The following is a 9,155-nucleotide window of genomic DNA, read 5'->3' as shown; positions in this document are numbered from 1 at the left end:
GCCAGGGAGTTTGAGGCTGCAGTGAGCCAGGACCTCGCCACTGCACTCCATCCTGGATGACAGAATACACAGTGAGACCCCGTCTCCAAAAAAAAAAAAAAAAAAAAATTAGAGAGAACCTAAATGGCCTAAATCCTGAACCTTTTAAATCTAGAGACAGCAGTGTACACATATTACTGAGGGTTTGTTCAGGTAAATGTCAAAAAAACTAGTATCTGGAAATTTGAGACAAGGATTGGCCCTAGCAACGCGGTCTGGGGATGGGTACGGTTGCTTCTCATTATAAACTCTTCTGCAAAGTTGTATTTATTTTACTCTAAACTTATCTGGGATTCTTTCAATTTTTTTCAAAATGTCTGTCTCCTCCTTTGCAGCCTCTTCGGGGGCTATATTCATCTGTATCATAACCTCTCATGTAGCCAGTAGTAGAAAGAGCAATATGTATTATTCGTCTTTGAGCAGACAAGGAAATAGAGGCTCCTCCACTGTGTACGGCCAAGCCTCAGGTCTCCTGACTCCTGGTTCAGCGCTCTTCCTCCTAGCCCACACCTCTGCCCCCTCCCTCCACAGAAACCAGTGACCCTGTGGGTTTTACAGTCGGCTGGTTGAGGGCTTTTGCTCATAGTTTGCCTAGTTTGAGAATGTGGTAGAGAAGGAATTATCAATCTTTTCCTACAGGAATGAAAACAGGCTCACACACAGGTGTTCCAACTCCAAGTCTGAGCTCTTTCCACTAACTCTCCTCTTCCTCAGTGCTGAGGCCAATTTGGAGGGTGACAGTTAAAGCCTATAGGAAGCCTGCAGGGAAGGGCAACGCGGAGCTCACTGAACTGCCGGGCAGGCAGCGCTGAAACAGCTTCTCCCCAGAGACCAGGCTTCAGGCCCACCCACCTCCATGCCATCGTGTGGGCACCGTCCAACCTTAAGACTCTGCTACCCTGATGTGGCATCCCTTCCTCAAGAGGTTCCATCCTGAGAAGAGTCATCCTAAGGGCGGGGGTGGGAGGGGAGTGGACAAGCCCATGGGGAGATCTGGAAGAGCTGGAGAGGAAGAGGAAGATGACTTGGCGGCTCAAAGTCTGGGAATCTGCCAGCCTCTTCCTGAGTTGCCGGGCAGAGCTCTGGCTACCCCCATCCTCCCCAAACCTAGGCACCAGCCAAACTGTCTTTTTTACCTGAGTTCTAGTGACCGGTTCTGGGACCAGCTAGTATTCCCGAATCTTAGAGCCAAAAGAGAGCATGTAAGGCAGGCAAGGACCTTCAGGATTGTCTGGTCGAAACCCCTCAGTGTACAGAGGAGGAAACTGAGGCCCAGATAAATGATTCAGGCTTGGAACCCAGGCCCCATGTCTCACGGTTTATGTTCTTTCAGGACACAATCATGCTTTCTGCCCTGAGCTGAAGAAGACCTAGAGAGGTCATTTCTTCTCCCTTTTCCTCCAGGCAAAACCCAGACTCCATTTGCCCACAAAATTGATCATCTCCCCTATGTGTTGAATAGATGGATAAATGGAATTTACAGACATCTGTCCCACTTCTCCCCTAAAGGAGACCCACAGTTCTTCCTCCTTGGGTACCCTGCTCTACTGTTTTCATGTTTCTTTTGTTTAAAAAATCCCTAGGTTGGCTGGGTGTGGTGGCTTACACCTGTAATCCCAGCACTTTGGGAGGCCGAGGCGGGTGGATCACTTGAGGTCAGGAGTTCGAGACCAGTCTGGCCAACATCGTGAAACCCCATCGCTACTAAAAATACCAAAAAATTAGCCAGGCCTGGTGGCTCATGCCTGTAATCCCAGCTATTTGGGAGGCTGAGGGAGGAAAATTGCTTGAACCTGGGAGGCCAAGGTTGCATTGAGCGGTGATCGTGCCACTGTACTCCAGCCTCCAGCCTGGGCAACAGAGCAAGACTCTGTCTCAAAAACCAAAAAAAAAAAAGAAAAAAGAAAAAAGAAAAGAAAAAATCCCTAGCTTGTCTGATAGAATTCTCCCACCCTGCAATTTCAGTGGAGCAAAGCCCATCTCATGCCCTGCTAGTTTTCCTCCCTTGTTGTTTCTCCTTACCCTTCCTGGTGCAGAACCAGCTATATAATTTGTGAGGCCCAACGCTGAATGAAAATGCTGAACCCTTTGTTCAAACATCATTAAGAATAGCATTAAGAGGTGGCTCAGCCGGGCGCGGTGGCTCAAGCCTGTAATCCCAGCACTTTGGGAGGCCGAGGCGGGCGGATCACGAGGTCAGGAGATCGAGACCATCCTGGCTGACACAGTGAAACCCCGTCTCTACTAAAAAATACAAAAAACTAGCCGGGCGAGGTGGCGGGCGCCTGTAGTCCCAGCTACTGGGGAGGCTGAGGCAGGAGAATGGCGTGAACCCGGGAGGCGGAGCTTGCAGTGAGCTGAGATCCGGCCACTGCACTCCAGCCTGGGCGGCAGATCGAGACTCTGTCTCAAAAAAAAAAAAAAAAAAAAAAAGAGGTGGCTCAGCGCGCAGGCTCCAGTGGCAGCAAGTTCGAACCCCGCTCCTGCTCCGCTTTGGTTCTCGCTCCTCCGGCCCTTGGGCCTCAAAATACCAGTCCCCGGCAGTTCGTTGGGCATTGCACTCTCCCCGCCACCAGCATGCCGGTGACCGCGAAGGATCTGGCAGAGGACGCGCCATGGAAGAAGATCCAGCAGAACACTTTCACATGCTGGTGCAAGGAGCACCTCAAATGTGTGAACAAATGCATTGGCACTGACCTGAGCGACGGGCTGTGGCCCATCGCGCTGCTCGAGGTGCTCAGCCAAAGCACATGTACCTCAAGTACCATCAGCGGTCCACCTTTCGCCAGATGCAGCTGGAGAACCTGTCCATGGCGCTCGTGTTCCTGGACCAGGAGAGCATCAAGCTCGCGTCCATCGACAGCAAAGCCATTGTGGATGGGAACCTGAAGCTCATCTTGGGTCTGGTGTGGACGCTGATCCTCCACTACTCCATCTCCATGCCTGTGTGCGAGGATGAAGGGGATAATGATACCAAGAAGCAGATGCCAAAGCAGAGGCTGCTGGGGTGGATTCAGAACAAGATCCCCTACTTGCCCATCACCAACTTTAACCAGAACTGGCAAGACAGCAAAGTCCTGAGAGCCCTGGTAGACAGCTGTGCTCCAGGTCTGTGCCCAGAATGGGAATCCTGAGACCCACAGAAGCCTGTGGATAAATCAGGAGAAACCATGCAGCAGGCAGACGATGGCTGGGTGTCCCACAGGTCACCACTCCTGAAGAAATCATTCACCCGGATGTGGATGAACACTCAGTTATGACTTACCTATCCCAGTTCCCCAAAGCCAAGCGCAAGCCAGGGGCTCCTCTCAAACCCAAACTTAACCCGAAGAAAGCCAGGGACTATGGCAGAGAATTGGAGCCAAAGAAGCAGACAACCTGAAAATGCCAGTGGGCACAAACATAGAAAGTGCCAACAAAAGCTGCCCTCTCCAGCCAGAAGACCAGGAAAGAGCAGCCCAATGAGGCAGAAAACTTTTAAACAATCGCTGCTCTACTCCAGCGCCACACCACAGAAAAAACTGTGCAGTCCCGCACTTACACCCGCAAAGGTGAAAGGGGAGCCTAGACTTTGACCACAGTCTAGTAATAAGAAAGCCACTCCCCAGGAAGGTGTCAGTAGAGGCCATGGGGGAGCAGTAATGAGGCACTCCTACTCCCTCCAGCAGAACTGCCACTCCCACATGCCAGTAATGAGCATCAGTAGAGGTTGAAAGGAGAACCTAGGCTTCTTCCCCCACTGTAACGAGATGTGTACCCTCTCCTCCCCTGCCAGCATGGTATCATAAAAAGCCAGCTATAACAGAACAGTTACAGAAGACTCAGAGTTTCATTACATGATACCCCAAATATCCAGTTTCAAAAAAAAAAAAATCACTTGTCATACCAAGAACCAGAAAGATCTCAAACTGAATGAAAAAGACAGTTGATGCCAACACTGAGATGATAGAGATGTTAGAATCATATGACAAAAATTTTAAAGTGGTCATTAAACAAAGGTTTCAGTAGCTGGGCGTGGTGGCTCATGCTTGTGATCCCAGCACTTTGGGAGGCTGGGGCGGGTGGATCACCTGAGGAAAGGAGTTTGAGACCGGCCTGGCCGACATGATGAAACCCCATCTTTAGTAAAAAATGCAAAAAATTAGCCGGGCGTGGTGGTGGGTGCCTGTAATCCTGGCTGCTTGGGATGCTGAGGCAGAAGAATCACTTGAACCCGGGAGGCAGAGGTTGCAGTAGGCCAAGGTCACGCCATTGCACTCCAGCCTGGGCAGGAAGAGTGAGACTCCATCTCAAAAAAAAAAAAAAAAAGGCTTCAGTAAGCAATTAAGAACAATCATGAAACAAATGAAAAAAATAAAAAATCTCAACAAAGAAATAGAATGTCCCAGCAAAATAATAATAAAAATTTAGGAGATATAAAGAACCAAATGGACATTTTAGAACTGGAAATTGCATTAACTGAAATAAAAACTCATTGGATGAGCGCAACAGCAGGGTGGAAAGATGGATAAAAGAATCCTTGAACTGGACAACAACTGGTTGTTTTGTTTTGAGATGCAGTTTTGTTCTTGTCACCCAGGCTGGAGTGCAATGGCGTGATCTCGGCTCACTGTGGTCTCTGCCTCCCGGTTTGGGGCGATTCTCCTGTCTCAGCCTCCCTAGTAGCTGGGCTTGCAGGTGCCCGCCACCATGCCCGGCTATATTTTGTATTTTTGGTAGAGACAGGGTTCCACCATGTTGGCCTGGCTGGTCTCAGGCTCCTGACCTTAGGTGATCCACCCACCTCAGCCTCCCAAAGTGCTGGGATTACAGGCACAAGCCACCACACCAGGCCTCTATAAGTTTTTTTCTATGTTTAAAACTTTTAATTCATTTTTGTACTTAAAAAAATTTTTTTTAAATTAAACACACACATTAGCCTAGGCTTACACAGGGTCATAATCATCACTATCCCTGTCTTCCACCTCCACATCCTGTCCCACTGGTAGGTCTTCAGGGGCAGTAACGTGTGGAACTGCCATCTCCTGTAATAACAATGCCTTCTTCTGGAATACTTCCTGAAGGACTTGCTTGAGGCTGCTTCACAGTTCACTTTTTTTTTAAAATAGAAGATGCACACTCTAAAATATAATAATAAAAAGTAGAGGATATTAAGTAGATAAACCAGTAGCATTGTCATTTATCATCAGGTATTGTTTATTGAACATAGTTGTACGTGCTATATACGTTTCTATGGCTGGCAGCGCAGTGGGTTTGTTTATACCAGCATCACCACAAACACATGAGTAATGCGATCCATTACTATGACGTCAGTAGGCAACAGGAATTTTTTGGCTCCATTTACAATCTTATGGGACCATCATCGTATGTGCAGATTATTTTTGACTGAAACTTCATTATGCAGCAAATTACTATATTAGCAAATAAAATTGAGCTATATATAATGAAGAAGTACACATCATAACCAAGTGGGTTTATTCCAGGGATGCAAGGCCTGGTTCACTATTAGAAAATCAGTCAACATAGACTGGGCACTGTGGCTCACACCTGCAATCCCAGCACTTTGGGAGGCTGAGGGGGGCAGATCACCTGAGGTCAGGAGTTCAAGACCAGACTGATCAACATGGAGAAACCCCTTCTCTACTAAAAATACAAAATTAGCTGGGTGTGGTGGCAGGCACCTGTAATCCCAGCTACTAGGGAGGCTGAGGCAGGAGAATTGCTTGAACCCAGGAGGTGGAGGTTGCAGTGAGCCGAGATCACGCCATTGCACTCCAGCCTGGGCAACAAGAGTAAAACTCTGTCTAAAAAAAAAAAAGAAAAAAGAAAAAAAGAAAATCAGTCAACATAATCTACCATATTAACAGACTAACAAAGAGAAATTACACAATTTGTATCAATGGATATAGAAAAGGCATTTGACAAAATTCAATAGCCATCCATGATAAGAACGCAGAAAAAAAAAAAAAGAGGAATGGGGGAACCTTCTCAATCTGATATAGAGTGGCTACTACAAGAAATCTACAGCTAACATTATGATTAATAGACTGAGTGTGTTCTCCTAAGAGAAACAAAGCAACGATGGCTGTTCTGACCACTCTTATTCAACATAGTGCTAGAAGTTTTAGCCAGTGCAGTCAGGTAAGAAAAGGAAATAAAAGATAGGCATATTGGAAAGTAAGAAATAATACTGTCTCTATTTGCAGATGCAGATGACTGTCAATGTAGAAAATCCCGAAGAATCCATGAGGGGGAGAAAACCCAAATGCCCCACCCCCTTGAATAAGTGAGTTTCAGCAAAGTCACAGTATACAAGATCAATATGTAAAAATCGATTATATTTCTATATAATTTAATGAACAAATGGATACAAAAATTAAAAATAGCATATCCTGTTTATAATTGTTTTAAAAAAGTGTAAATGTAATAAAACACATACAGGACTTAAATGCTGAAAACTACAAAAACACTGATAAATAAAAGAGACCTAAATAAATGGAAAAAAGAAAAAAAGAATATCGTTAAGAATTTTAAGATGGGCTGGGCGCAGTGGCTCAAGCCTGTAATCCCAGCACTTTGGGAGGCTGAGACGGGCGGATCACGAGGTCAGGAGATCGAGACCATCCTGGCCAACATGGTGAAACCCTACTAGTCTCTACTAAACCCTTTAGTCTCTACTGAAAATACAAAAAACTAGCCGGGCGAAGTGGCGAGCGCCTGTAGTCCCAGCTACTCGGGAGGCTGAGGCAGAAGAATGGTGTAAACCCGGGAGGCGGAGTTTGCAGTGAGCTGAGATCCGGCCACTGCACTCCAGCCCAGGCGACAGAGCAAGACTCCGTCTCAAAAAAAAAAAAAAAAAAAAAAAAAGAATTTTAAGATGGCAGCGACAGCACATTAAACCAGGCACGTGTCCCTGTGCATCTGCACAGGTCACATTCCCATGAAGCCAGCCCCTCCCTAGTATCAAGAGTGATGTTTGAGGCTGGGCGGGGTGGTTTATGCCTGTGATTCCAGCACTTTGGGAGGCCGAGGTGGGTGGATCACCTGAGGTAAGGAGTTCGAGACCAGCCTGTACAACATGGTGAAACCCTGTCTCTACTAAAAATACAAAAATTAGCTGGGCGTGGAGGCGTGCGTCTATAATCCCAGCTACTTGAGAGACTGAGGCAGGAGAATCGCTTGAACCTGGGAGGCAGACCTGAGATCATGCCACTGCACTCCAGCCTGGGCAACACTGCGAGACTCCCTCTCAAAAAAAAAGAAAAGAAAAAGAATGATGCTTGAACTTAATACTCATAGCAGGTCCTGCAAGGTGAAGGTGTCCATTGCCCTGCCTTCCTGACAGACTCCATGTCACCCGCCTTCCACAGATGAGAATCTCCTCGAGGTTTCACCCCACACAGAATCTTCAGGCCTCTGCTTCCTGCACTGTTGGGAAATCCCTCTGACTATCTAAATTGTCCTCTGGGCCTGTTTCCTCTTGTTCTGTCCTCACTGAATATGGGGAACAGCTGGTCCCTCTGAGTAATTAATTCTTGTAGACTTGGACACAGTCTGTAATTCCTTTTCCCTTTTCTCATTGGGATGACTCTCTAGGGCTTTCTCCAACTCTGGATCTCCAACTCTGACACCTCCCCCAGGTTCTCTGTGTGCTTTGGAAGGCATGGGGTTCACAAGAGCCCCAAAGAGCACTAGTCAGGGGCCAGAGGGCTCAGTGCTCCGGGAACAGGGGGAAGACTCCAGCACTGATGAACAGACCCCAGCCCCCCTGGGTCTTCTCTTCCAACTCCCAAAATGTACTCTATTTTTATCCGTTTCACAAACTCTGCAGATAGTCTTCCATCCCTCGCTGACTGTCAGAAGTGACTCTCAGCTCTCGTCCATCTTGAAGTCTCTGTGCTCGGTGTGCCTCTCAGACCGAAGGCTTCCCTTGGGAAGCCCCCACTCTCGCTTCTCAAGACAGAGATCTGGGGGTTGGGGGAGGAAAAGGTTGACCAGAAGCCATAGCAGAGCAGGGAGAGACAGTGTGAAAGACAGACCTGCGGCCAGGCTCCCAGTTCTCCAGCTCATAGAGAGCCCAAGTGGCCGCTATAATCTGAAAGAGCAGATATCGTAATCCCATAGTACTTCCTATTGGCTGCAGGACACAGTTCTGTCCTGACACTGAAATTTGGGTGTGTCAGGGTCCTGGGAATTCACGAGGCTCACAACTTGTGAAGCAGCTGCAGGGTGGGGGATGGGGAGGGTTTCAGCAGAGGAAGTGAGGTCAGTCAATAATTGATGCCTGTCTGAGCCTTTAGCCATTATCTCCCCCAGCCTCTATTCCTGTCAAAAGGCGGGGCGGGGCGGGGGGAGGGGTCCCTGGCTCATCTTGTAGAATCCCCATATTAGAGTAAGACACCTTAGAGGTCTACTCCTGCTTCTAATACCCACGTCTTTCCAAGTGTCTCTGAGGCCACCCCCTCCCCAGCCTTTTCATTTATTCATTTAATTAACAAACGCCTTCATTGAGGGCCTCCTCTGAGTCAGGCTCAGCCAGCCAGCATCTTTGCTATGAGCTGAGATAAGCATCATTTCCTTCTATTCTCACAACCACCCTATGAGGCTGGCACCGTTTACTATGCCTATTTAGCAGATGGGGGACTGAAGCATGGAGAGGTGTCACTAGCCTACGGTAACACAACCAGCCTGCCTTCCTAGTAGGTAGTTTGACTTCAGAGTCTGTGGATAACCAGGAGGCTAGGACTAAGACCAGAGTCCTGCAGGTAGTCAGGTGGTTGGAGCAAAGCAGGGCAGTGAGGTCAGTGCTCCCAGCCTGTGCAGGCGCACCAGGAAGAGTCTGTGTCCCCCTCCGCTGCCTATGTGAAGCCATTCTGCTTCCCTCCCCAGCTGCCTTGTGTCAGCAGTGTTCCAGGGAGGCTCCCTTCCCCACCTCTATTTAAAGTTCCATTTGCTGGGGTGGGGGCCCTGCCTGGAAGGGGAAGGTCCAAGGCAGCTCCCATCGTGTCCCTCCATTCTGACCGTCCCTGGAGGGGCGGGAGTGTCTTTGTCACCCAGCTGCACAGCGGCCAGGAAGGGCTCAAACCATCCTCAGGGCTAACCCAAGGCTGTCCCTC

Source organism: Macaca nemestrina, chromosome 10 (genome assembly GCF_043159975.1).
Source record: "Macaca nemestrina isolate mMacNem1 chromosome 10, mMacNem.hap1, whole genome shotgun sequence".
Taxonomy (NCBI): domain Eukaryota; kingdom Metazoa; phylum Chordata; class Mammalia; order Primates; family Cercopithecidae; genus Macaca; species Macaca nemestrina.
The sequence above is the reverse complement of the archived record's forward strand: the minus strand, read 5'-3'. Positions refer to the sequence as shown.